The following is a 27,940-nucleotide window of genomic DNA, read 5'->3' on the forward strand; positions in this document are numbered from 1 at the left end:
CAAATAGTTAAAAGGGCTACATGACTGGGGCAGTACAGCTGACCAGGAAAGGGTTAAGCTATAAACAGTATGGTGGGGGTGACAGGATGTGAGTGGGATGAAACATAGGTCACCAGATCTGTGTGATGTATAAAGGTTACTTGAGTTTAGTGATTCATCCTCTTTATTCAGTTAACTATTGAACCCGTTACTGAACACTTGACTTACCTGCAGTTTTCTGCTATGGAGCAAGTGTTTGCAAAGTTGCAAGCTGCTGCGTCCGTCCAGGGTGCAGATTGGTTGCAGCAACAGGTTGAGTCCATGCTGAGTGGGATTCCAGCCGACAAACCCTTGCCAGCAGGGCAGCCCAGGAGGTCATCCAGCGGAAGGGCATCCAGGCCTATGGAGTGTCTTAGTCCTTCTGCAGCAACTTCCGACAGGAGGTCTACTGCCGGTGGTATTGTTCCAGCAGGGAGCCCCAGTCCGGCTCCACGACGCTCCCAACGCCAGGGCATTTCTAGCAAGCAAGATCTTCAGGCTGCATTGCTCAGTGCTCAGTTATTGTGCCTTGTATATCTACGTTCATTGTGTCTCCTGTTTGATTCCTGTGTACCAGACCTGGCTTATCCTGACTACCTTCTCTCCTGAACCTGACCTTGGCATCTAAACGGCTCTCCTGACTTCTCTGTGCACCTGACCTCGGCTAGCTTTTGGACTTCGTCTCCCTCCTGTGTACCAAACCTCGGCTCTCCCCACGACACTGATATTTGGTCTTTTCTACTAAACACTGCGCTCCAGCTCCTGTTCCTGCATATTTGACTCTGCTATTATCCACTAACCTGATATAATAACTGAGCCTATATGGAGCCCGCAGGACTAATGGACGCCATCTCTGCCTTATCCCAGCAGATGGCAGCTATGCACCAATCCATCCAAGAGCTGCAAACCAGTCAAAATCACCTAAGGCAACAGGTGCATTTACTTCAACTGCAGCAAGGTGCATCCTCTGAAGCAGCCGCATCTCCTCCGGCACCCGTTCATGAGAGGGCCTCAGCTCCAGAGCCATCGGTTCTCCTTCCAGAAAGATTCTCAGGTGACCGCACCAAGTACCGCTCTTTTATCACTTCTTGCCAGATTCTGTTTAACCTCAAGCCAAGGACTTATACCACTTATTTTGTAAAGATCAACACTGTTATCTCCCTTCTGTCCGAGGAACCTCAAAGTTGGGCGCACAATCTCATTCATAGCCACAGCCCTCTCTTGGATTCTTGGGCTTCTTTCCACCATGCATTTGACGCACTATATGATGATCCCTTCAGAACTGCCTCTGCTATCTCTACTCTCAGATCCCTCAAACAAGGGAGACGGGCGGTGGAGGGGTACATTACCTAATTCAGGCGTCTGGCTCTCGATTATTCCTGGAATGAGGCAACACTCCATGATCAATTCTGGTGGGGCCTCTCAAAGACTGTCAAAGACAAGTGGGGCCTCTCAGAGACTGTCAAAGACAAGCTCGCCCACACCGCCATTGCTACCAGTTTAGAAGAGCTCATCACACCCAGATCGATCGCCGTCTCAGGGAGAGATGAAGGGAGCGGCTCAACACCTCCTCTAACTGGGTTCCCGTGAGATCTTCCCCGGCTGACCAGTCCACTTTAGCTCAAGAGGAACCGATGTATATCGGAATTGCAAGGGGTCCCCTATCCGCAGCAAAGAAAAAGCAACGAATATCCCTGGGACTTTGTTTATACTCCGGCAAGGCAGGCCACTCGTTCTGGGACTGCAGAGCCCGGGGTCACTTCTCCAAGGATAAGAGGTCTATAGCTCATCTCCATACTCACCCAGATCACTTGTCCAGGTTGTCCTCTCACCTTTCTCTCGCCGTGTCCTTGCAGTGTAGGAAAAGATCCATCACACTCCCGGCAATGATCGACTCAGGAGCAAGCGGCAACTTTATTGATTCCAAATATGTGCATTCTCTGACCATCCCGACATTGCTTAAAAGAGATCCCATCTCCATTCTACTCATCGATGGCAGGCCCTTGAAGACCGGCCCTATCATCCGTGAGACCAGCATCTTACTCCTCAAGATTCGCCACAATCACATGGAGTCCCTGCGTTTTGATGTTGTGCCTTCTCCCATTTCTCCACTCATTCTTGGTCTTCCGTGGCTACGTCTTCATAACCCCACTATCAACTGGAAGACAGGGGTTTTTCTCTTCGCCTCATCCTACTGTAACCAGAAATGTTTGAACAAGCCGATGGTTTGTCTTACTCATTCAAGCAACCGTTTTGCTGAAATACCCCTTCCATACAGACAGTACTGTGGTGCGTAGAAGGTTTCACACAATTGCTCCTCGGGCTTGGTTAAAATTGTCACAGGATCACTCACAAAGATATATGAAAAACATAAAACAAATAAAATCAATATAGTGCTATAATACGTAGTAAAATATGGTAATGGTAGCTAAAGGCAAAGATAGCCCCTTACAATATAGAGGGTATCAATATGCCCTTATGAATATTGGTGGAAGGATCCATGGTACACCTCAAGACACCCTTAGCCACTCAAAGAGATTAGAAGGCAGAGAAACGGAAGGTGAATTAAATGTGTATCATTTTAATGGTTAAAAAAGATATCCAATCTTACATAAGTGCCTGGTATGAAGCGAACTGCAATCGCTGCTTATCCAATCAGTCTTTCCGATGTACTTCTGTCTATGTGTTCCTTCCATCCAATGACGTCAACATACACTGCGCATTTCACTGATCACTTTGTCAGGTGTGTCCTGGATATTTTTCATTACAAAAAAAACATCTCATTCGGAGTTCATACCTGCTGGTTTACGGGTGTCAAGTTCAAAGATGCAAAATGCTTCTCTTTAGCATAGGACCTTCCTTTTATTGACACCCTCGACTGAGGTTCTAACATTATTGTTCAATAATGTGACATTTAAAGGCCTTGGTACCTTCTGCATGGCTACTAAAGTGCAGTCAATCTGGTTTTGGGGTGTCTGGATCCCCAAGAGTGGCCTTAAGTTCCCTACTGGTACATCTTATATATTGCTTTCAGCACATGCAGGTTACTAAATAAATTAAACAAACTGTTGTTACAGTTGACATATGATTAAAGGGTATAAAATACCCCAGTAGCTGTAGAAGTAAAGTGAGAGAAATTATCATATGGTTAGAACACATGCACATTTTATTCCTGCATTTGAAATTACCCTAGCTCTAAGTCACTGAAAAGGCCTATCCAGTGAGGTTATATGGAGCATGCTAGGTGCCAAGATATTGCCAAAGGTCTTAGCCCTGTGGCTAAAGAACCTACAACCCCCTTGTATATAGGGTTTTATTTGTTTTTTAGAATAGATCATAGGGCGATGCTTATCAATGAGTTTGCAAATACTATATATAGTTACAAATGTAGGTTTACTTAGAACGTTACATGTTCCTTTGTTATAACTGCCATGTCTTAGTCTCCTGGTCTGTACTTTAGGCTTGTTCTTTAAACATTCTGATCGTGGTATACGATCAACTATACATTTTGCTCTAAAGATAACCCCTGGCTAAAACTGTCCTTTGCTTGCTCTTGATAAATGATTTCTGTGCTACAGATCCATTTAAGCCTAATAAACTGATCATCAGTTATCACAAGCTGAAGATGGGCAAGGTGACAAAACCTGGCATGTAGAAGTGAATTGTGAGTTTTAAGTTTTCTGTAAGCATTTATAATCACAGTACCAACTAAAACATTACCTATATATTCAAATGATCGATGGTATCTATGTGTATGTTGGTTTATGGTTAGTTTTATTCTAATTGAGGTATTCAACAAAGGCCTTAGCCTCTTCTTGGGTGCCCTTCCAAATAAGTATTAGGTCATCAATGTAGCATTACTACCAGACAATAGTATTTGTTACTATCCACAAAGTTGTGGGAGGCTTCCCACCAACCTTAAAACAGGTTGGCACAAGAACTGGCACAAACTTGCCTCCCATGGCTGTCACACATCAGACAAGACAAATTCTTCTCAAAGGTGAACAAACCTAGGTTTGGTGAACTGGATGATAGATTGCAAAAACATTAGCCCAAAGGAAAAGGCAAAAGTTGAAGCGGGATAAGAAGGACTATGAATTTAATGTTGTCTACAATTGTCAAACTAACTTCACTGGTTCACGCTCTGGCCTAAAGAGATATTATAGCTCCACTCCTTAAGAGAGTGAGTTTTTGTGATGTGGAGAGCTCTGATGGAGAGGGCCTTAAATCAGGCTCTAATACCACGCTTAATCCTTTTCCTTTTTCCTAGGGAAAAAGAGAAAATCTACCACAAGCCTGAGAAGCAGGGGTGATCAACATATCCTCTCAACAACTATCAGAGAGAGAAATACAACTTGTGAGCAAGGGTCTGAGCTTTGCATCTACTACTCTACTCACTTTAATTTGTTTTCCACTATTCTGGGTAATACATAAAGAGACATAATCATGATGATGTATTACATGATATCGATCCCTTGAATTTAACATTAGCAGTTTTTTATTTTTCAATTTTATGTGCTATGTTTTCACCTTATGATTTGTCAAATGAATTAGGCGCTAGTCACAGTTACTTATTTAGTTTCTTTTAATTATAAGAAGTTTAAAGCAAAATATGATTTTTAAAGGTCCAGCCCTTAATGCTTTTTATAAAACAGCCTAACGTCACTGGATGCGGGACCATATTGCCCTCAGTTCACGTTAGGGCTAAATGACGTTATTTTCAGTGATGTCCTCTGCCATGATTGGAAGATTGGGTAGAGGAAATCTGTTAGGTCCCCACCACGGTACTCACCTCCTTCCCGCGCCGTGTCTTCCTTCCAACACGTGCCGTCGACATGGCGACGGCATGGAGACGTGTCCGGCATAGTGGACTCGCTTGCTCGCACCGTGATCCTCAGGACAGCTGGAACACGAGGGGAGAGCCGTACCAATAGAGACGGAGGAGTCTAGTGTCGCGCGTACGCACACCAGACGGCTTCTTAAAGGGACAGTCGGTGGCAATCTCAGATGAATGGAATTAGGCTCAATCATGACATCAGAGGGGGTACCCATCCCTCCTCCCTATAAATCTGTGTATTTTTCTGTGTATTCACTTCAGTGATTATCTGCATCGTTTATTCGTCTTCTTGGAGTTTGACCCTTTGCTTGCCTACCCGTTTATGAACCTACACTGCCTGAACCGACCTCTTCTATTCTTGACTTCGCCTACGCCTCATCCCTACCGGTACCTCGCGTTTGACTCTCCCAGGTCTCCAGCCTTGCATTCTGGGCTCCATCTACTAAACCGTGACCGTCACTTTTGGCGGAAGTTCTCACCTATATGTGGATGAAAATAGAAGCGAAAATAGAAGACGAAGAAGTTGCAGAAGTGGTCTGCAGAAGCAGTGGTTAGCAGAAAAGGTAGTGAAATATTTAGAGTGTGCGAGAGAGAGTGAACAAGACTGAGGGTGTGAGAATGAATGTGGACATCAGCAACTAATTTCATTCTTGAATAAAAAATCGCCCTGAACTTTTGACCAAACCAAAACCATTTTTGGCAGGGAGAAGGAACGAAAATGAACTGAAAAATGTGTCCAAATTGTTTTTTTTACCTGTTTAAACATGTCTAGTGTGCGTGTGTTGTAACCATACGATAATTTCTTTGGATACTTGAAATGTACTTGAAATGTAGGGAGTATATTTTTGAATGGTACTGTAAATATATGTAAAACCAGCCCTATTAGATATTAATTTATTATCTGTGGTGTTCTGCTAATCTGTTAATCTTTACATTTAGCACCTTTCATTTGTTACCCTAAAAAAGAAGCAGTTAGTGGTGAAAAAAACAGGATTTTTTAGGTATGAAAGCAAGTGCACTGTAGTGAAATGATGATATTAAGCTGAATGAGGTACACACATGCCATCTCCCTTACCCATACATGTATGTATACTAAACTATCCTTTACCCTTACACACACTCACCTCTGGCTCCTGTTTTACCTTCAACTAAATGCACCCCTTAGTAGGCCCAAGTCACCTCTCCACAAATTTCCATCCACAGCCCTCAGATCACTCCTTCACAGCCCCTAAGTCACCCTTTCCACAGCTCATTGTCTCATTACATCTCCTCTTTTTGCTGTATCTGTCCTTTCTCTTTATCTCCCTTCTCATTATCTCTCCTATTTCTCTTTAAGTCACCTCCCCATTAATTTCTCCCCTTCCTCCTCATCACTTACCTTTCTTTCTCTCTTTTTTTCTGTCATCTTGATTCCTGGTGGAAGAACAAGGTCTGTTGAGCGCAGAGAAATTACAGCATATACCGGTGCTCTGCATAAATCGCTGGCACACAGTGCAAGGGTGCACTGAAGTAGAGGTCTGTAGGAACAGACCTCACACTTCACAGCCCTTCATTTTGAGCCAGTTAGAGAGAGATCCTCCCCAACCGCCTCTGGTCCTCCAGCAGCAGGCAGTTCATTCTAACCACAAGAACATATGCATATATTAATGTAATTGAACCATGCTAGAACAGGGGTGTCCAAGTTTTTTCTGCAGTGGGCCACATCAGAATTGTATACGTGCGAGGGCCGACCTACAAAGTTTTGTGACTACAAATTCAGGATTCTGGATAAGTAAAAATCCTAGGGATGCACCGAAATGAAATCTGGACCGAAACTGAAAATTCAGGGTTTAGTGTGATTGCTGTCAACAATCATATATAATTAATATTGTTATTGTATTGCTAACAGCAATCACACTCCTTTCATACCAAGGCAACCAGTAAATGCTGGAACCTAGGCATTATGGGACTGTGATTGTTAGCAATCACACTCCTATCATGCCAAGTCAGCCAGTACATGCTGAAACCTGGCTAGCTACCACCTTTGTGTATTGATGCTGCCAGCAGTATAGGGTCTGCCCATCACTTACAGCCACCCTGACACATCCATGCTATCACACACACACACACATTCATTCATATACTCATTCATTCACAGATTCATTCCCTCAATCACGCATACTTATTCAAAAAATAAAATAAAGTTTAATAATGCCCAAGATCAATTAATTGTAGTATATAGGTTATTTTGAGTTATTTAAATAAAAAGAAACAAACTATATCGTGTTTGGGCTGCAATGTAATGCAATGTAAAGCAATGACTCTTCAATTTTTATATGAAGAGGTCCTTATTATTATTTTAGTATCTTTCACCCACCATCATTTCCTTCCTCAATCCATCAAGAACACTTTTTACTATAACTCATGAAATAAAACAGAGAACATTAGCTAAAGGAATTGCATTATATAAAAGATTCTATCAGATCAAAGGAGCATATTTTTAATTTACTTTGTGTTGACACAGATTTCTATCAGCTATCACTTTTCTCTTATCATTCTGATGAAATAGAATTTGTGCAGTGAATAAAAAGTAAAATACAGCACGGCGATCTGTCATAGTCAGAAAATGTTCTATCTGTCATCAGCAGAAAGTTTATTTACTTGCACGGTTTTCAGCTTAGGCCAAGATGTACTTGTGTCCTATTTTATTGTTTTAAGTGTCATTTTCACTAGAAATGCTAACACACAATTTTAATCATTTAATAATCATTATATCATCAATTAAATAAACAGAAATGCAAAAATGTGTAGTACATAGTATGAGGTTTCTTTTACTTGATTTTTAGAAACAGTACATTATTATACATTATGTGCTGAATAAATCCTAGTAGTTAGATGACGGAAAATTAGGAAACATAATTAAATAATAAAAAAGTACTAAAACACCATATTTATCCAGTAGAATTTTTAATGGCGATATTAAAGCCACTTAAATGTTATCATATTTAGTTTGGTCTCCTAAAGCAATGGGGCTCATTCTTGACAACAAGATCAACCTGATTACCATATTTGCTCTATTATAAGACGGCACTGATTATAGGATGACCCCCAAAATTTGAATATTAATTTAGGAAAAAAAGAAAAAGCCAGAATATTAGACTACATAGGAAAAAAGTTTTATTAGTAAATATTAAGTTACATGTACATTTTTTCATATTTAATAAAAAATGATTGAGAAAAATGCATTTTTGTTTTTATTTCCTTTTATTTGCCAACCTGCCCTCCAAGTATGCGCATCTGCCTCCAGACTTGCCACTCTGCCCCCCCAGATATGCCTTATACCCCCTATATGCCACTCTGCCTCCCTGATATGCCACTCTGCCCCCCCAGGTATGCCCTATACCCCCATGATATGCCACTGTGCCTCCCAGATAAGCCTTATACCCCCTATATGCCACTCTGCCTCCATGATATGCCACTCTGCCTGGTAGAAATGCCTTATACCTCCCTATATGCCACTCTGCCCCATAGATATGCCTTATACCCCTCTGTATGCCACTGTGTCCCCCTGATATGCCACCCCCCCTAGACTTACCAATGCATCCCCAGACTTGTCCCCCATGCTCCAGACTCCCTGGTGTCTAGTGGGGTCAGCCGGTGGGCGTCTGCGTGATGCGCGTAGACAACCTCGGATTCTGCCCTGCACTTCCTTTGGGTCTTCTATGAGTGAGCAACGGAACGTCATCTGGCGCCCGTGCTCTGTCATAGAAGCCCCAGCGGAAGTGCCGGGCAGAAGTAGAGGTTACGCAGACGTTCACTGGCTGCCAGAGAGGAGGATCCAGGTCCCCTGCAGTGCTGCGAGGGATCCATCATAGACGCCTCAGATGAAGTGACAGCAGCAGCAGAGTTTGTCAGAGAGGAGCATCCTCCAGGCCGTATAGCTGATGCTGGCTGCCTGGATGCTGGGCAGAAAAACAGATGATTGTTTTTTTAACAAATGCATGGGTTGATTAATGATCACAGTGGTCGTATCAGTAGTCGGAAAACTTGAAAAAATGCTGTTTATAAATTAAAACTTCACTATTCATTGCTATACTATGAGACCGCATCTCTATATAACTAAAGGAGTTCCAAAAAAAAAAATAATCAAAAAATCAAGATCTTTTTAAAAAAAAAATCAAAACAGCCCCAGTAATTAGAGGTTTGAAACAGCAGAGCACACATACAAGAACTGTATTCTGGTTCCTCTACAGCTATAAACTCAATTCGACACCCCCTACTGTTCCTAGTTGCTCTCTACACTGAGGAGTAGGATATATTCCATTCATAAAACATATGTTGTGTCTACAAAAAAGTTACATCTATGTATTTAACCCCTTAATGACAAAGCCCGTACATGTACGGGCTCAAAATGCATTGTTTTCAATGGGTTTAGGGACCGCCCATTGTCCTTAAGAGGTTAAAAATAATCTTTGTTTTGGTTTCCATCAATTTCCCCAACCAATGATTTAACGCTTCCTGGTCTGTGATCCTCCCTGCTACCTTTTATTCTGTGAAATTGTGCTGTAATTGCTAACATTTACCAATGGAGCTGCAGTAATACGACTGGTAGCACTATAATTTTTATTTATTTGGTCCCTTTTTGGACCCTCATATGACTCCTTCTTTTCTCTGCTCCATGCACATTTTAGACATCTGGCTGCTGCTTGTTTCGAAATAAAGATATATATGCTATAGTTATGTTGACGTAAATTTGACATGAGTTCTTTGCAGGTGTTTTCACAGCTGTATGTTAGCACCTATGCTGTGAAGTACAATTTTTTACAGCATAGTGGGGGGGGTTGTTTTTTTTTTTCGTTACAAAAGTATGCACAGACTGCACATAGTGCAATGATATGAAATATTAGCATATTACAGAGTCTGTAATATGCTAGCTATACCACATGACTTGAAAGTTGATATGGCTACTAGTGAGCAAAACAAGAAAATGTAGCTCAGAATAACTGATGGAACTCTGGGTTCTCAGGTACTACATTCCACCATGCACGTCAATGAAGCAAGCTTTCTAATCACAAAGTGATTAGTAAAATATATTTTAAAAATAATAGAAAATAAAAAAAAAATAGTTAAAAATAAAAATGTGGTAACATGTAAAAATAATTATCCCCTGATTTCAGGGGAACCATCCAATTCCAACAATATATAAAAAAAGTCCACAAATATAAAAAAATAAAATAAAAAAAGAACAAGTTTATTTGTATGAGCTAAAAAAGTTTAAGTGCTAAAATTAGTGCTCTATCTTCCCAAAATCTTGGCATGGAAAAATTAAAGATTAAAATACTAGCATTTCAAATATCCATGGGATGTCTAATTTAAAATGAGGTTCAAAGATGTCCCAAATAGGACATGGGAGCAAATTGACCAGATGTCCAAATGCGTATCACCCTAATGTGACATTTTAGTCCCCAAACAACCCAACAAACATGTGCATGGGTGGTATCATTGTACTCGAGAGATGTTGGTGAACACATATTGAGGCGTTGCTTGTCGGTGACATGTACCAAGAGCTGTAAATTCATATCTAAACTACAATATGTGTGAAAAAAACATGCAAGAAAATGACTACCACACAATTTGGCAAAGGCTGGATGTAGAATTAGTGCATGGAAAGGGTTAAAATACCACCATTTATAATAACCTGGGGTGTCTAGTTTTCAAAAATATATGGTCTGATGAGGTAAATTGAATTGGTTGGCTTCAAAGATGTCCTGAATAGGACATGGGTGCAGGATGGCCAGATTCTAAAATTCTAAAGTGAGAATTGCAAACTTCCAAAAACCTATGCATGGGTGATATCACTGTACTCAGGAGATATTGCTGAACACATGTTAGGGTGACATATACCTGGAGCTTTAAATACAAAAACAAGACAAGACAAAAGCTGGTGTTATAATTAGTGCATGGAAAGGGTTAAAATATGTTTTAAAAAAAACATATGGTTTGATGGGGCTAAATTGAATTGGCCAGTTGCAAACATACTGGGTGTTGTTTGGAAGTGACATATATCAGGAGCTGTAAATTTATACCTGAAGTGCAATTTGTGTTAAAAAAAAACACAAAATAAATTACTACCACAAAGGCTAGTAGTAGAATTAGTACATTGCAAGTGTTAAAATCCCAGCACCATGGTGTGATGGTACTAAATTGAATTGGGGTGTCCAAAAAATTAAATATTTTAAATGGTTTTGAAATAGCAAAATGCTACTTATTACCTTGTAAGTAAAAAATAACCATAAAAACATTGGGTATACCTAAATATTAAAATCTATTTAGAGGGTTTTTTCATCAGCTTTTGTAGATTGTAGGTGTGAAAAAAGTGCTTTTTCTAATTTTTACCTTATTTTATTCGTTTTCTTAGTAGTATGTAAAGAAACCTTAAAAATATATATAACTTGTGTGGGCACACTAAACAAGAGAAAAATTAGAGCTAAACAGTGGGAAAGCTAATTTCCCACTTTCTGCACATGAATGTGGGTGGAACTCACACTCATAAGCAACTTCTAAAGTTGGCTTTTTAAGTATTCTACACATAAGTGGTTGTAAGAAATCCATGCTTCCATTCTTTCCTATACATGTACTCACGTTCATGTTATGTAACTGTTGGAGGGTCTTTTTGGAATGCCAGTGTATTATATGAATGGTCCAATAGAATTAGTAATATTCACATATTGTCCATATGTTGTAGACCCTTTCCCCAACTGTTAATGTAAAGGGGTATCCATCCATCTTTTTAAGAACACAGATCACCCACACCCATTGTTTTACTACCATCTGTCTTCAATTAGAAACCTATTTAAAAAGGCATCTCCTAAACTTCAAAGGTGTTGCTGAAATGCCTCAATCACGAGGCATTCAGCGACATCGAACACTCACCTTCTGTTTCTCACCCCTTATCCACCTAGATTGTAAGGCACTTCATTCCTCTTGTATCTGTATGTCAATTGCTGTATTGTACTTGTCGTTGTCTGTAACATTTTCATCTTTGTACAGCGCTGCAGCATCTGTCGGCGCTTTATAAATAAAGTATAATAATAATAATAATATAAATTGGTCTGGATATTTTAGATCCAAATACTCCACTTACTGCATTAACTAGAGATGCAGAAACTAAAGCAAACATATTGTACACAGAACAAATGTGGTACAAGTTTATTGGACCAGTAACAGAGTTAGAAAATAATATATCAGATACACCTACAGTATGGCAAATACATGCATCTAGGGATTTAATTTTTGTGAATGTTGTAGTAATGATTTACATAACTGATTTGATTATACTATGCTATAGAAGTGTTCTCTAATTCTCAGTAACTCTATTGAGATCCAGGAAGTAGTCAGTGTTACCTCCTCAGTTCATTATGACATGGAATATAGATATGTTCCTGGGAAGTTTTTCAAATAAAAGTCCTAGTATAATGCACAGAAGTGTGATGTCACCAATAAGTACTCGCCATAGAAATACTTCTGCATTAAAACTTTCCAATAAAGAGTTAAACCCCAAGTCGAGAGAGCAAGACCTTAGATGATCCCAACAGTTAGGAGGCTCAAGCAGTGGCGTCGCTACAGGGGGGCAAGGGGGAGCAATTGCCCCCCTTGGTTAATCCTTGCCCCCCGTTGCCCCCCTGCCGAATTTGGAATAAAGTCGCAATGCGACTTTAAATCCCGTCTTTTTTTTAAATTTATTTATTTATTTTTAATGCGGAGGAGAGAGAGGGTGCGGCCCGCATCAGATCGGCAACCAGGGCAACCGATCTTACGTGGGCCACACCTTAAGCCCTGCTACTTTCCTGTGGGAGGGTCTTCTGTACTGCATAGAGGAAACGGAACCTAGCAGACTTCATGTGACATCACATGACTCTGCTCCAGTCCTGCTTCCTCTGTGCAGTACAGAGAACGCAGAGGGAGGCCGCACCCTCTGCTGAAGTCTGTGAGCGGCATCGAGGAGCTGCAGTGCAGGTAAGGGGGTGGGGAGGGTGTTTGAATGAGTATGCGTGATTGAGGGAATTAATCTGTGAATGAATGAGTATATGAATGAATGAGTGTGTGTGCGATAGAATGGATGTGTAAGTGCTGGAACCTAGGCATGATGGGACTGTGATTGCTGTTAGCAATCACACTCCTATCATGCCAAGTCAACCAGTACATGCTGAAACCTAGCTAGCTGCCTCCCTTGTGTATTGATGCTGCCACCAGTATGGGGTCTGCACATCACTTACAGCCACACTGTACCAGCATGTACTGGCTGACTTGGCATGATAGGAGTGTGATTGCTAACAGCAATCACAGTCCCATCATGCCTAGGTTCCAGCATTTACTGGTTGGATGTGTAAGTGCTGGAACCTAGGCATGATGGGACTTTGATTGCTGTTAGCAATCACACTCCTATCATGCCAAGTCAGCCAGTACATGCTGAAACCTAGCTAGCTGCCCCCCTTGTGTATTGATGCTGCCAGCAGTAAGGGGTCTACAGATCACTTACAGCCACCCTGTACCAGCATGTACTGGCTGACCTGGCATGATAGGAGTGTGGTTGCTAACTGCAATCACAGCAAGCACAGTCCCATCATGTCTAGGTACCAGCATTTACTGGTTGCCTGGGTATGATAGGAGTGTGATTGCTGTGTGCCAGGGCTGGATTTGGGGTGTGCAACATGTGATCTATGCCTGTAATTTAGGGGGTTTTAAATATACCTTTTAATGACGTGTTTTTATGGGAATTCCAATTGATCTATACCTGCAAAGCTGGGTTTTTGCGTTATTCTGTAGATCCATATCTATATATTTCCATACATTATTTATGTATACCTGCAAATACAGTGTTTGTATGTCTTATTCAGTTGATTAATACCTGCAATGCTGTTTCCATGTATTTATTTGATCTATACCTGCAATGCTACGTTTCATTTACTATTGTATACCTGCAAATACAGTATTTGTAAGTCTGATTCTGTTTATTTGATATATACCTTCAGTGCTGAGATCACAAGTAAATTTCAGTTGATCTATACATGCAAAGCTTGGTTTGTGTGTTAATGTGTTGATCTATACCTGCTATCGGCAACTGGGGCTAATATTAATATATATGGGCAGCAGGGGCATCAATACACAAGGGGCAAAAACACTAAGGGGGTATAAATGACAATGCAGTGTGAAAAATCCATCCTGATGTAGACGTCTGTGACGTAGATTGTGTCTTGCTGTTTGTGTGTTTTTGGTTATCTGTGTAGCAGAGCCTATCCTCGGGTGTGTGTGTATAGGTGTGGCAGAGCCTGTCCTGGTGTGTGTTTGGGTGTTGGTGTGGCAGAGCCTGTCCTGGTGTGTGTGTTCAGTTGTCAGTGTGACAGAGCCTGTCCTAGGGTGTGTGTTTGGGTGTCAGTGTGTCAGAGCCTGTCCTGGTGTGTGTGTGTTTGGATGTGGGTGTGGCAGAGCCTGTCCTGATGTGTGTGGGTGTATGTGTGGCAGAGCCTGTCCTGGTGTGTGTGTCTGGGTGTCGGTGTGACAGAGCCTGTGTTGGTGTGTGTGTTTGGTCATCTGTTTCCTGGCACTTAACTTACAGTAGGAATTATTTCATTTATATTTATCCAGAGATAAAATGCCCTCCTGAAGTTGTAGTGACTTCAGGGGACAAAAGGCCCCTGATTTCAAGGCCCTGAAATCATTTAGTGGAAAAGTTATTTATTGTGTTATAATATTTATTTCAAGGATTAGTCGCACTCAATTGTGGCTTCAGGCTTCCCATGTTGAATGATCAAGTATTATTTTAGCCCAATAACAAAAGTATAATTCCATAGCACATTACTTTTGGAAATTATGAATGCCCCTCCTACACAAAATGAAAACCAGGTCCGGTACACAGAAATAATCAATCCAAATCAAATTCACAAATCCAAAGAGTGTCAGGCAAGCTAAGAGTTAAATAATCTGATATCAGAAGATTACAATGAATGCACAATTCACAGGACCACAACAGGGTACCTGTAAGCTGTACGTACATATTTTTAAATGTGATGCGTCTTCTGCAGTGTGTCACAGACGCGTCCCCAGACCAAGAGTGGGTACATACTCATGGAAAATGTCACTGGCCAGTAGCAGCGTGGGTTGTCTGCACGCATCACACAGACCTCCACCGGCTGCCCCACTAGACACCAAGGAATCTGAAGCACTGGGGAAAAGTCTAGAGATGTACTGTTAAGTCGGGGGGGGGGTGGTATAATGGTTTTCTGGACGCAGAGTGGCATATAGGGGTTAAAAGGCATATCAGGAAGGCAGAATGGCGCATAGGGGGTTAAAAGGAATATATGGGGGGCAGAGTGGCAAATAGGGGGTTAAAAGGCATGTCAGGGAGGCAGAGTGACAAATAGGGGTTAAAAGGCATATCAGGGAGGCAGAGTGGCATATAGGGGGTATACAGCATTTCTGCGGGGCAGATGTACATAACTGGGGGCAGGTTGGCAAATAAAAGGAAACAAAAAAAATAATTTTTTCAATCATAGTTTTTATTAAATATGAAAAAATAGTTACCATGTGAATTAATATTTACTGGTAAAACTTTTCTCATAGGGTAGTCTTATATTCAGGCTTTCTTTTTTTCCTAAATTAAAATTCAAATTTTGGGGGGGTCGTCTTATAATCAGGGTTGTCTTATAATTGAGCAAATATGGTACTTTAGTTGCCCAGTCGAAAAAAAACAATTAGATTGGTTTGGCATGATCTTCCTGAGGTAAACAAAGGTTGTTTTTAATCTTGAAACCCATGTGACTTCAGATGTTCAACAATCCTATCCTTTAACATAGTTTCCCTTAGTTTCCCCAATACAGATTAAGACTTACTGGCCTGTAGTTGCCCGACTCCTCCCTCCTGCCTTTTTGGTGAATGGGCACAACATTCTCTAATTTCCAATCCTCTGGGACGACTCCTGTTAACAATGATTTGTTAGATAAATCCATTAATGGTTTTGCTAGTACACCACCAAGCTCTTTCAATAACCTGGTGTATGACATCAGTCCCCATCAACGTATTTGCCCTTACCTTAGACAACTGAAGTAGAACCTCTGCTTTGATAAACTATAATAAAACATAGGGTGTTTTTTAAACCAGTGCAAGTGAACAAATATATTTTTAGTATTTTTTCCCATTTATACTGACTGTAAATTAATGTCTTACAGGGCCACACTGAGGCAGGAATTACAAAGGCATGGCACCCAGGCACCTGGGACTGAAATGCCCAAATAGGTTATGTAGCATACATTATGTGACCTAACTATAGTAGAGCGATAGCAAGCTGCAGGTGAGATAGGACTCCATGAGGTAAGAAGTAGAGAGTGAGGAAGGAGAAGTAGTGTGTGTCTGTGTTTATATCTATGTATGTTTACTGTAATGTTCAAGTCAGTATGTATGTAAAGTGTTATTGCGTGCACTTTATATGTATATTATACATACTGACTCTAACAATATATACAGACGCCTATACCATGCTTCACTGTTGGATCCAAACATTCATTCTTGTATTACTCTCTAGCCCTATAGCAAATAAACCGCCTTTTGACTTATCAGTTCAGAGTACCTGTTGCCCAGTTCCTGTGTTTTCATGAATGGTTGAGTATTAGTCTTATTTCCATGTTGGAGATCCGGCTTTTTAACCACACTGTACCATTTTTAAACAGACTTTAAATAGGTGTACTCATGCTGAGCTAATGCCACTGCTGGACATCTACTGACTGTGAGGGGAAGTAAGCATGATGCGTCTTTCATCTGCTGCACTAACATTCCTTGGCTGACCACTTCATCTACCATCCTCAACATTGTCGTTTATTTGTACTTCTTAAATGAGCTTGCACAGGACACCTGGAAGCCCTGTTGCCTTCAGATGTCTGCGTGGGAGAGAGTTTGCTGATGCAGTTGTGTCTTGTTGCTGTGCTCTGTTTTGCCATGTTGTATGTCTTTTGGCATTCAGCAACCTCCCCTTAGTGAGTTTGCTGTCCCTTACCGAGTTTTATTACTCTTACACAGCTGCTTCTGTTTGTTAATGGTTGAACCTAAATAGTACATTGATGATTATTGGCACCTAACTTAATGCCTGCAAAATATCTGTGCAAGTGTACCTAAAAGAATTAATGCTTTTTTGATCATGCTATCCAGCATATTGCTCGGCTAATAAAATATGCCTTATTGTGGATAGCTCAATGTGGGAATTTTTTGTGTAATATGGGTTTATTGAAGTTTTCTAAAGAAATGAAAGGGATGCTTTGAAATTCATGGTCTTCTCTGCTCATCTCTGTAAATTGCCCAAAATAGCATAGGTATATCATTAGACAAATTGCGTATGGAACTTGCATGATGTGGTGCTGATCAAGCAGATGGTATCATTGTGCATGGTGATATGACAAGTCAACAACCTCTATTTATCATGAGATGTCCCATCTCATTTGTGTAATGTTATGTGCATCTGAAGAAGAGACCTTTAAAGCCCCAAAATATTATGTGACTCCAAATTTTTTCTCCATTTTGGCCCAATAAAAATGACATTACTATTTAGAAAAATATGTGTTTTAACCCCTTGACGACCAATAACATGCCAGGCACATCAAGCAAAAACAGTCAATTAATAACCAATGATGTACCTGGCATTAAACAAGCTTAGAAAGTGATCTAAGAAAGAGTTACAGTGTAAGAGAGCATGAATAAGAGTGAGTAAGAGGATGTGTGAGAGAGTGAGAAAGTGAGAGAGCCTAAGCTCTTATGCATGGTTGGTATCGCTGTACTCAGGAGATGTTGTGCACCATATTGGGAAGTTATTTGACATTGACATATACCAGGAGCTGTTAATTTATAAGTGAAGTAAACTCTGTGTGAAAAGAATAAAAATACTACCACAAACTTTAGCAAAGGCTGGTGGTAGAACTTGTGCATTAAAAGTGTTAAAATACCACTATTTGAAATAGGGTGTCTTGTTTTCAAACATATATGGTTTGATGGGGTAAACTGAATTGTCCGGCTTCAAATATATCCCAAATAGGACATAGGGATAGGATTACCTGTTACGTCGGGACCTAGACAACTCAGGTAATGGACCCACTATGCCGAGACGTATGTACGTCACGGAGCGTACAGGCAGAAAGTCCAAGGCGGAAGAACGATACAGGGCCAGAGGCAGAAACCCGTGGTCAGGAGATATCGAGGTCGGGTCAGGCAGCACGGTAGCAAAATCCAGAAACAATCCGAGGTCGGGGCCGGCAGCACGGGAGCGAGAACCAAAAACAATCCGAGGTGGGGGCAGGCAGCACGAGAGCAAAGTCAAGAAGCAATCCGAGGTCTGGTACACAATTATGGCAAATGAGATATAAGGCAGAGAGCATAAACACCCGGAGTACATACAGAGACTCATTGAACGGGCACTGAGAGAACCAAGGAGTGGGTTTAAATAAGGAACAAGGGCGGGAAAACAGACTGGGGACCAATGGGAGAGGCAGTCACGTCATTGCGACCGATGCCAAAGAATGGCGTCGGTGCAAGAAACAAAACAAACGTAAACGAGTGTTAAACCCGTGAGTACCGCGGGTCTAGCACCCATCAGCAGAGGCAGAGCATCGCGAGCGTGCCGCAGCACCTCGCTTATGACTCTGCGAGTGCTGCCGGCACGCTGTGGCAGCTCTCGGAATAGTATTTTGCCGTCGTTCAAATAAAAGTGCTATTTTAAAAAAGTTTTCACCATATTTTTTTCTTTTATAGGAAATGAGATGCTATGAGCCAGGAAAGAATAATGTTATTGACTCTTTGGCACCATAGGAATGAACAGTTTGTATGAGAAGGGGATGGTCAATGTCAATTGTTCCAAAAGTATCAGTCTAAAGTAATGTACAGTATAAAGAGAAACAACCGTTAGCTATTTACAAACTACAGCAAATTGTCAGGCAGTATGACTGATAATGCCTATATCCCGATGAATTGCACATCACAACCCAATTGGCTATATACCTGGGTGGGTGAGTGGGAATTACAAGGTTTCTCTTTGGGTGTCTAAATAGAAAAGAGCACACTACTCATGTAAGCAATCAAACTCCTCCTTGCCTCGGGGGGCTTTTTCACACAATTATTATTATATATAGCACAGAATTTAACGTGCCACACGGGGTCTTTCCTACTTGTTCTGCTGTATAACTAGCCTAAACCAAATATTTTTCAAAAAAAGCAAGGATTACAAATCCATCAGGTAACCTGGATAAAAAGTGCAAAAATTTAAATTGTAAAAAACAATTTCAAGTTATAAAATCTGTTTAAAGATAACATGTTTTCTTGGAATGTTAAAAGTTTATACAATGGTACATTTGTACATACCGCTCTTCTCTGTGTTTTAGAAAGCAGCCTAACTTGAACGCCAAGAGTTTAAAGCATGGCAATATTTGTCTAAATGATACTTATTATTCTATGATTACCATATTTGTAACTTTTATAATTGCATTGTGAGCAAGAAGTAGAATGAATTTAAATTATACAGCACATTTACTTCTAATTTTGTAATTTTATTGTTATTGGAATTCCATATTAAGTGTCGAAGCTGTACGCAGAGAAGCAGGTTAATTGTATCATCTATATTCAATTAGCTTTAATGGAGTGCATACATAGCAGTGATGTCCATTGTGCATATCCTCATTCTGATGGGGAAATGCAGTAAAAACTATTATTTCGATGTCCTGAAAAATTCTTGCATTATGTGACATTTACATAACGAATTACTAATGCATCATGTACACATGAGCTACAGTAGCATATCTGTATTTAAAAAATGCTAATGTTTGGGTAACACCCACCGTATTTTATGATTATAATAAATTAATTTTTTTCTAAACATTCATGTCTTCATGAGTACATCACTCAACACCAGATGTCAAAGTACAGCCCAGTACAGGATGATAATTGCATGCAAATGAGTACAGTGTCCACTTATTGACCTTCAGAATTTCCTATTTATTTCCTTTTAAGTTTGTTGAGCAGCACATTTAAAATATAAGTAATAACTAGACATGTCCAGATGGGCCGAAATGATTTGGACACATTTTTCAGTTCATGTATGACCTATTCGCTTTGGGTAATGATTTTCTTTCCCTGCCCATTCTGTTTGGCCTGAAAATTCACAACACAATTCGTTGTTGGTGCCCACATTTACTCTAACTCATTCTCTAACACCCTCATTTTCGTTCACTGTCTCACACTCAAAATGTTTTCCTACCTTCTCTGATGATCACTCCCGCTTCTGCTGACCACCTTCTTCTTCATCATCATCTTCTGTCTTCTCCTTTTTCTTCATCTTCAATCTTTTATCTTCATCCCCATCTCCGCCGACATAACCCGGCAGGAACATCCGCAAAATTGGCAGTGTTTGTGGTCATCCTGGATTCAGCTGATTGTTATTAAATAATCACAGTAATCCCTGGCGATTGCATGTGGAACCATGAACCCCAAGCCATGCCACATCTGCCCCCATTTCCTGTGGGGTGGGGTTTAAAATACAGCTGTGGAATATGTGTAGCTCTTTGGCAGATCTAGAAGAGGATCCTCTCTGCAGAAAATGGAGAAAGCTGCCACCTAGAGGTTGAAAGAAGACACGGCTACAGATGGAGCTGAATATTATACACAGGGGCAGCAAGGGCAATATAGGCAGGAGCCAGGCCAAAGTTGGGAACTGGTAACGAATAAACACAGGTCAGGAAAAAGAGTAGTCGTGGTCATAGAACACAATTCAGGGCAGGCGGCAAACAGCAGAAGCTGATATCAGAGGTTCAAAGATAATCAAAACGCTAGTGAAGTACTGAGGCACTATTAAAGGCAATGTTAGTTCACAAACTGAGGGTTTAAATATCCTTCCAAGCTTCACGACCCTCCTATCTGTCAAATCAGGAGGCTGAGTAAAATTAATAAAGATCCCTTTCATTTTTGTAATAAATATGCATGAGATAGCCGTGTGCGCCTTCGCGTGTAGAAACTGTGAGGACCTGCTGCCGTAAAGATGTAAAGATGTCATTTACAGATGTCATTTACATTTTCAAGGGACTATACAGCAATGATCAACAATGTCGTCAATTGTTGGCACATGGAACTGGGTCATGCAAGGGAAAAAAAACAACCACTGACATACCAGGTACGTCATGTATCAGGTTACCCCGTTTACCACAATTGTTGTGATTGCGGGGGGCACGCAGACAGCGGCATACAGATAGCAACATACACGCAGAGCAGTTGATCACTCTTAAAGTAGCAATCATACAGGCTCACAATCGCTGGTTTGTCACAAGAAGCTTTAAGGAAGGGAGCTGATTGTTTCTTCAGTCCCCGCACAAGTACAGGATCCGCCCCAGGTGCCAAACACTCTAGTTACGCCCCTGAATGAAGCCCACCTCATTAATCATTATGTGATCAGTAAAACGAAATAATTAAAAAAAATATTTCAAAAATGCAAATGTAAAAATAGTTAAAAAATAAATAAACATGTAATAATTCCAGTTCAAAGAAAATATGCCAAAAAAAAAAAGAAAATTGGCACTGTATATTCCCAAAAATCCTGGCATGGAAAGTTAAAATACAAGCATTTAAAATACCATGGGATGTCTATTTTTCAAAAATATATGGTTTTAAGGGGGTTAAAAAACACTGTGGCAGGATGACCAGATGCCAAAATTCAACATTGAATAATGCACACTACCAAAATGTGGCCCTCAGGCCCCCAAATAACCTGACAAATCTATGCATGGGTGGTATCACTCTATTTAAGCAATGTTGCTAAACATATATCTGGGTGTTGTTTTGCAGTATCATCTACCATAAGCAGTAGATTCATACTTGAAGAGTTAAAATAACAGCATTTGAAATACCCTGAGGTGTGTAGTTTTCCAAAATATGTGGTTTGATGGGGTAAGTGGAATTGGCTGGCTGACCAGATGTCAAAATTCCAAGTTGAAAAAATGAATTGTGCATGTACCAAATGTGGCCTTTTAGCCCCCAAACAACCCAAAAACCCATGCATGGGTGATATCACTGTTCTCATGAGATGTTGCTGAACACATATTGAGTTGTTGTTTGATAAGTGATATATACCAGGAGCTGTAAACTCTTTAATATCTCAAGAGCAATGTGTATGAGAAAAAGGCTGATAGTAGAATTAGTGCTTTGAAATAATTAAAATACTAGCAATTGAAATACCCTGAGGTTTCTAGTTTTCAAACATAAATGGTTTGATGGGGTAAATTGAATTGACCGGCTTCAAAGATGATAGAAAATTAATGCAGAATGATGACTTAAAAAATGATTATGACATAGCAGGATACAAATATTGGGTATTGTAATATCTGTACTCAGGACAGATATTAAAATCTATTTAGCAGTTTATTTTAATTAGCTTTTGTAGATGAATAAAATATTTTTCACATCAAAATCATATTTTTTTATAGTAAATTAGATGATATGATCAAAATAATGGTATCTAAAGAAAGCCCTTCTTGTCCGAAATATATATATTATATACAAACACTGCTGAAACACTAAAACATTGTCACGAAGGGTACAAAAAATAAGAAAACAGCTCTATCCCTAAATGGTTGATAATGTTAAAATGTTGAAAAAAAACTAAATTTCCCCCATTATTGACACAGCAAACTGTATTTATCTCTCATATTTAAAATATTTTTATAAAATGTTATGATATTTACATGATTGCAGACTCAACATCTTGACAGTGTGGAAAATGTGTTAATGTAACTACTTATAAAGTTTTAAAAAAGATCTGTTTGATTTAATTTATTAGAATTCTTTGGAAAAATATTTTGACATAATTACTTTACAGGTGTCAGCAAAAAATCCATACTTCATTTCTTCACATTGGTTTTCTGACACTGCATTTGCTAAAATGTGACAAGTGATGAGTTCCGATTGATTTCCTTATCCCTCTATGCCTCATATTAAATGGTTTAAATTATCCATATTGGGGGCGTTATATATATATATATATATATATATATATATATATATATATATATATATATATATATATATATATGAGATCTGATGACAATCAATCTCCACTAAAGTATAAAAAAAAAATAATTTGATATACAGTTGAATTGGTAATATGTGTACAATTTTTAAAGAAAACATGAGTGAGCAAGCAAAACACATTTCTTTTTTTCTTATGGGATTCATTTTCAACTGTAGGATGTAACAGCATGGCACAATCATAAAAGAAAACATGGCAACAATGAAATGACCCCTGTTCAAAAGTCTGCATACCCTTAGTTCTTAATACTCTCTATTGCCACCTTTAGCATCAATGACAACATGCAGTCTTTTCTAATAGTTGTTTATGAGCTCTCAAATTCTTGCAGGTGTCAGCCAGGGGCGTAACTAGAAGCCTCAGGGCCCCGGTGCAAGAATCTGTTAAGCCCCCCCCCAAAAAAACATGATTTTTTCCCCTCACACTATCTACCCCCTTCTCACACTATCTACCCCCTCTTCTCACACTATCTACCCCCTCTTCTCACATTATCCACCACTTTTCATACTATTTACCCCTCTTCTCACACTATCTACCCCCTCTCCCCCTTCTCACACTATCTACCCCTTCTCACACTATCTACCCCTCTCCCCTTTCTCACACTATCTACCCCTCTCCCCTTTCTCACACTATCTACCTCTCTCCCCTTTCTCACACTATCTACCCCTTTCCCCCCTCTCACACTATCTACCCCTTTCCCCCCTCTCACACTATCTACTACTTTCCCCCTTCTCACGCTATCTACCCCTCTCCCCCTTCTCATGCTATCTATCCCTCTCCCCCTTCTCACGCTATCTACCCTCTCCCTACCCCTCCCTTCTCACTATCTACCCTCTCCCCACCCCCCTCCCTTCTCACCATCTACCCTCTCCCTACCCCCTTTGTAGGTCACTTACCGTGCAGTCCTGTGGTGGGAGCGTGAGGCCTCTGTCTCGCTGCTCTGCCGCGGTGAAACGCCGGCACCGAGACAGACTCCTCATGTCTTTTTTCAGCCTATCTACCTATGTAACTGTATCCTTTTCCAATCACCACAACTTGGGACACATGTACTTGGAAAAAAAGTGGCAATATTGTAAAAGCACAATATTCAAACAAATAAATGAATTGCCCTCACAAACATAGGATGAAAAGAAGGCCCATCACAAATTGCAGTAACATCTTCTTTTAATACCTTCTTCGAAATCTGGAAGATCAAAGAGACTCCAATGATTCAATATCTCGGCAAAAAGTTAAAATGGGGGTAAAATTACACTTTTAACAAATTTTGGCACAACTGAATGTTATGCACAATCGCATAACAGTTGAATTTTGCTTGCAATAAATGAAAATCCAAATGGTCCCAATCTGATCTCAACACATTTTGCCAAATGCAAGTTTGGCTTCCTCAGGAGAGTTGTAATGTAAAATAATAGTAACAAATCAAATATAATTGAGTGTGTATATCTGTGTTCCTGTTTGGTGTCTGGCTGGCTTTTATTAGCAGAACACTTCCTAGTTTTGCATGGCACAACCTCTTTGCATGTGACGTAAGCCATGCATTTAAAGTGCCGGCATATATCTTCATTCACATACCGCCGGTATCCACATAGCAAGAGAGAAAAAACAAAGAAAACTGGGGGAGGTCCAACATCCACATCATTCTAGAAACTGCCCCGGGGAGCATCTCCCTCCCACCAGTGAAGGGGAACACGATCCGTCATCAGAGAGGAACGTCATGAAGGACATCCTACTCATGCAAATGAAGGGGAACGCTACCATCCGCACAGCCAGCAACAGGATCCGACTCAGAATCTTCTCGATCAGACCTCTAGTCACACCCCATCCAGGCTGAGGAGCTGCATATCTCTGAATTTTCCAGTCTCGCTAGAGTTCCCCTTTGCTGTAATCCATTCCTGGATTTCCGTATGCTCTGTGCTTCTGATTCCTTGATTCCAGTTCTGCTCTTTGCTTCACATCTGTTATCTTTATAAGGTGTGCCCCACCCATTATGTTTGTCTCAGTCTGCAGTCTACAGGTATGTCTTTCTGATATGTGTTTAGTTTCAATGTTCAGTTTATTAGTACTTCAGTAGGCAGGGTTTAGTGCTAGGACCCACCGAATATTGGAGTACTTTGGCATAGTGGTGGGGTTCAGGGTTCACCGAAAATGACCCCCCCCACACACCTTTAAAAATAATAATACAAAAACACCACACTTTTAATAAAAGTAAGTTACACACCAAAATTGTACAAAATGTTTAATAACAATGTTAATATATATATAACTGTTAACAGAAATCTCAGGCATACCCAGATTCCAGCATGTATTGGTTGCCTGTCATGCCAACTCAGCCAGTACATGCTGAAACCTGGCCAGCTGCCCCTCCTGGTGTATTGATGCTGCCAGCAGTATGGGGTCTGCACATCACTTACAGCCACCCTGTGCCATGCCCCCCCACTTACACATCCATGCTATCACATACACACACTCATTCATTCATATACATTCATTCACAGATTAATTCCCTCAATCACGCATACTCATTCATACACCCACCCTCTTACCTGCACTGGAGCTCTCTGCGAGCAACTTCTCTTGTACTGTAGAGAGGAAGCAGGAACAGAGCAGAGTCATGTGATGTGACGTAAATTCACGTGACTCTGCTGGGTTCCACTTCCCCTGTGCAGTAAAAAAGACTCTCCCACAGGTAAGCAGCAGGGCCCTTGCGATCCTGCAGGCCGCATTTGGCCCGTGGCCTGCATGTTGGATGCCCCTGCCCTACACTAATCACACTGTTATCAGCAAGCAAGTAAGTCTCAGCAGCAGTAGTACCAGGACACTACATTTCCCCCCAAATTGGGGCAATATTTATCCATCAGAGCAAGGAAGGAAATTGAGTTTCAGCAGCAGAGGGAGAACAGGGTACATGGAAGGAAGTGGCAGACAGAATCAACCCCTACCCCATATTAGAAGCAGAAAGAATTGATCCACCAGAGTAAAGAAGGGCATTCAGGCACAGGGCAGGGCACGAAAGAGAACAGTGTCAGGACTCAGGTGATCAGGTCAGGCATTAGTAGCGGGCGAAGGGTTGTCCGCGGGTCCCGGGAAAACATCTCCCCGGACAGCGGGCGACCGTCCGCCCGAGGTATTGGGACACGGGGAGGATTCGGCCCCGGGAACAGTAGTTCCCGGAGCCTGTGTACTTACCCGTCCTCCGGTCGTCGGTCCGCCTCCCGGGCACACTGCACGTTGCAGGAGGAATGATGGACGGCTGGGGGCGTGGTTTTGGTTCTGGTCCGGGAGGGGCTTGTGGAATGGCGCCAGTTTTAAAAAGCCGGCTGTGCCTTTCACAAGCACCCTGTTGTGGTCTTCAGTTTGTATATTTTGGCTCGTGCATCAAGTTCCCTGTTTTTGACCTTCGGCTTGCCTGACTCTCCCTTGCTCTACGATTCGGTACCTTTGCTTATGATCTCTGGTTTTGACCCCTGGCTCGTCTGACTATCCGCTCCGTGCATCTGACCTCTGGCTTGGCTGACTACCTTCTCCGTGTATCAGACCCCTGGCTCGTCCGACTACCTGCTCCGTGTATCAGACCCCTGGTTCGTCTGACTATCCGCTCCGTGTATCCGACCCCTGGCTCTGCTGACTACCCGCATTGTGCTCCTGTCTTGTGCTGCTCCTTGCCGCGGCTGCTGCCGCTCAGAACCTATCTCCAGCTGGTGGGAGGTTGTCCACTGTTGGGATCGTCTAAGTCCTGGACTGCTGCTGCCGGGAATTCCCTTCTCAGTAGCGGTAGTTTGGGCAGAAGAACTTCTGCGGGGACGACCTTCCTTAATAGTCCAGCGTAACAGTGACACCCGCTTGGAAGGGCACGAAAGGCAGAGAGCCCGCTTGGAAGGGCACGAAAGGCAGAGAGCCCGCTTGGAAGGCACGAAAGGCACACAGCCCGCTTGGAAGGGTACGAAAGGCACACAGCCCACTTGGACAGGACACAAAGCAGGGAATCCACTTGGAAGGACACAAAGCAGGGAACCAGGAACAGTACAGGTACAGAGCCACAGCAGAAAGGTCCACAGACTTCAATACAAAGGCCCTGACTGAAGGGCAGGGCAGGTTCATAAAGGCAGGGTAATCCAGGTAACAATGCCCAGCTGGATGTATTGACTAGGGCTCAACCCAGGTAACAAGGGACACCGGATCCTAGTAATGAGTTCTGAGTGCTCCAGAGGGCGGAGGGTGGCCCTAGTGGTAGCAGATTTAAATGCCACAGGTATAAAAAAGCCACGGTTCAGGCAGCGAAAAAGTGGTTCCTGACAGACAGGCTAAGCACTGGAAGACAGTCGCATCCAGCCCAAAAACTGATCCCCCCTCCATATTACAAAAAACCCATTGATGCGCAGGGGTAGGGAACAGGGCAGGACAGGCCAGACACATCCAGACCACCCATTTTACAAAACCTCAGAACTGATCACTCAGAGCTGTAAATGCCAGCTGGGCATCCTGGTGAAGGCTGATTATCTGTGTTGTGTGAATAAATGTATATTAAGGTGTTTGCTGGTAGGTGTTAATACTTTCCTGCCATCCACTGTCTTTTGTTATATCAGGATATAAGTGTGTGTTTTGATTAACTTGTACCCCCCCACACACTGCTGTGTATATGTAATTACCAAATACACAGCCAGTAGCTGTTAATCCTGTCAGCCCCTGTTAGCTATGTGTCACTAGCCATTGTCTATTTCAATTCAATTATATGCCTGTCATAATTCTATGTCTACCTCCCCAATAAATGTGATTATTTATGTCTCATGTTATTCTGTCCTTCCCCCGATTGTGTTGCCGGATGTGACCGAATTACTCCCTAACTGACATGGTAATTAGATCCTGTGATATGTGTCTTGCCCCTTTTCTTACTTGTACAGTATATAGTTTTGTATTTGGTTCAAATAAAGCAGTTCCTTTTTTACCCCAATACGAGTTCTGTCTTGTTATTGGGGTAAGCCACCGAGGTTCCTGAGAGGCTGTATTTC

This window comes from Spea bombifrons, chromosome 3 (genome assembly GCF_027358695.1).
Source record: "Spea bombifrons isolate aSpeBom1 chromosome 3, aSpeBom1.2.pri, whole genome shotgun sequence".
In the NCBI taxonomy this organism is placed as follows: Eukaryota; Metazoa; Chordata; class Amphibia; order Anura; family Pelobatidae; genus Spea; species Spea bombifrons.